The 2,594-nt window shown below is 47.4% G+C and overlaps 1 long non-coding RNA gene across 1 annotated transcript; it reads right to left on the reverse strand.

Annotated features, from left to right (window-relative positions):
* Positions 1-557: 557 nt before the first annotated feature.
* Positions 558-2,055, reverse strand: LOC121935336. The gene is made up of 2 exons (XR_006104783.1): positions 2,001-2,055; positions 558-710 (listed from the first exon to the last, which is right to left on the reverse strand). It is a non-coding gene; the product is annotated as an uncharacterized LOC121935336 (long non-coding RNA).
* Between the last annotated feature and the right edge of the window lie 539 nt (positions 2,056-2,594).

Genomic DNA, 2,594 nt, shown 5'->3' on the forward strand with positions numbered 1-2,594 from the left:
CTGTGTTTGCACTCTCTCAGTAATGCTGCCTTTTCTTTGGATGCCTAAATTGTATTTCTAAATGCTCAGCCAAAGTTTTAAGACATGCAATGCTAGAAATTTGGGGACTGAAATTGTATTTGCAGGGCCAGTGTCCTTCTTCTTCCTCACCCCCGCAGCTGTACCCCTGGCCCAGGAGCCATGCTGGCTGGAGAAATTTTGGTGTTACAATCCAAAAAGAAAACTTTCTGACCATGAAGCAGGGGAAGAATAGGTGGATGGTTAGAATAAGGAGCAACATGCTCACTGCATTAAGTGGAACATGGTTCCCCCACATTCTGGATGAGGAAGAAACAGCCAGTTACAGAATGTGAATGTGTGACGGTCACATAGCTGTCTCTGGTCCATTGATGGGGGAATCTCATTTCTTTCATCAGGACAATGTGTTCTTTTTAACTGATGTTTAAACATCTTAAGTCAGCACCTGGCCAGCAAGCGGGCAGAAAGAGGAGGAGAACGAGACTAGCAAATGCCAGAAAACGGGAGACTGGTGCCAGGAGCTGTACATGGCACTCCACCTGATTCTTCAGCCGAGTTCTTTGGCACCGGAGATGCTCCGATCCTCTCTCTTGCAGGAAGGATTGTGAACTTGGAAGTCCCCAAGGGATGCGGATGGGTCCAGCCTGTGACATCTTGGTGCAAGAAAAAGACAGGCCAACCCTAGGGAAACCCTGCAAAAAAAGCAAACAGATGGCTATCCATGCCAACATTCTTCAATTTTTCTCTCTCCATACGCACTAAGAACTGTCTTTTGATGAGCCAGATTTCCCTCTGGGCTGATATTCAAGAACAAGGCTGACATAGAAAAATGGAAAAGATGCATACCTCCAAAATACCCGATGCCACCCACCCCAACAGATCAGCAAGGAGACACTGTGGTTTGCCCTTGTAGGAGAAGGAGAACCAAACTAGGGCCTCATTCCCACTACCTTTTAAACTGGATCACAAATCAGTTTGAACCGGTTTCAATGACCATGGTTCCCAGTTGAACCGAATTGCTGCTGAAGTGGTTCAGAGAGGGGGGCCATGCTTAATCCACGTATTTTTGACCCCTTCACCAGACCCCTTTGGTACAGTCATCCTCATTGCAGAAATAATCCAGTTTGATGCCATTTTACGGCTACAGCTTCGCACAGTGGAATTCTGGGAAGTGAAGTTTGTTGTGGCAACAGAGTGAAATTAGGGAATTCTGGGAACTGTAGTTTGGTGAGATATTTAGCCTTCTCTGTCAGAGAGCGAGAGCTCTGGCACTGCAATAAACTACAACTCCCAGGATGCCCTAGCTGTTAAAGGTCCAAACATTAAAGGTCCCAAACACACTGCAGAAATAATCCAGTTTAACTGCAATTCGCAGAATGCCATAGCCTTGAGCCATGGCAGATGTAGGTCCCAAACACACCGCAGAAATAATCCAGTTTGAGACTGCTTTAACTGCCATTCCCAGAATGCCATAGCAGATATAGGTCCAAAACACACTGCAGAAACAATCCAGTTTCAGACTGCTTGAACTGCCCTGACTCAATGCTAGGGAATTCTGGGAAGTGTGGTTTTGTTAGACAATTTAGCCTTCTGTGTCAGAGATAGCTCTGGTGCTGCAATAAAACTACAACTCCCAGGATGCCCTAGCAATGAGAGGTCCAAAACACGCTGCAGAAATAATCCAGTTTAACTGCCATTCCCAGAATGCCGCAGCCTTGAGCCATGGCAGGTATAGATCCAAAACACATTGCAGAAATGATCCAGTTTGAGACCGCTTTAAAAAGCCCTGGCTCGATGCTAGGGAATTCTGGGAAGTGTAGTCTTGTGAGACAATTTAGCCTTCTTTTTCAGAGATCGTTCTGGTGCTGCAATGAAGGAAGTCCAGCTCCCAGCATTGCCTAGCACTAGAGCCAGGGCAGTTCAAGCGGTCTCAAAGTGGGTTATTTCTCCAGTGAGGATGGCAGCCTCCCTCCTTTCCTTACCTGCATCCTCTGCTCTGCGCAGCATCTCTCTCTCGCCTCTGAAGCTGCTGCAATGGCTGCGGAATACCTTGAGAAATGCCCAAAGAAGAAAGAGGTGGGCAACTCAAGCCACCTCCCTTGCCCACTTTACCCCGCCTTTCAGCCCCCGGAGCCCTCCAGGCGGCCAAGGACCTTGCATCAATATTGCATTCAGGATCCCACAAACAGTGGCCCATTCACCTCCTCGGCTTTCCAGATGGGTCCCTGAGGCTTTCAGTGCTCTGCCCTGCTTGGCCTCTCTGCTTTGCAAAGGAAAGCCTCCAGGAAAAGAGGCTCAAGTCCAACAAATGGCAGCTCTTGCCCAGAGGGAAACATGGAGCATGCAGTCAATGATTCTCTAGGGACAGGATTTCCCCACTGGTTCCCTAGGAGCAAGAATTCCCCAATGATTCCCTATGGAAAGGTATTCTCTTATGATTCTCTATGGGAAAGTATTCCCCAATGGTTCCCTATGGACAAGTGTTCTATGATTCCTTATTTCTCCAATGATTCCCTATGGGCAAGTATTCTTCAATGTTTCCCTATGAGGAAGTATTCTCATATAACTCCCTATGG

The sequence above is a fragment of the Sceloporus undulatus genome, chromosome 6, assembly GCF_019175285.1.
Source record: "Sceloporus undulatus isolate JIND9_A2432 ecotype Alabama chromosome 6, SceUnd_v1.1, whole genome shotgun sequence".
In the NCBI taxonomy this organism is placed as follows: Eukaryota; Metazoa; Chordata; class Lepidosauria; order Squamata; family Phrynosomatidae; genus Sceloporus; species Sceloporus undulatus.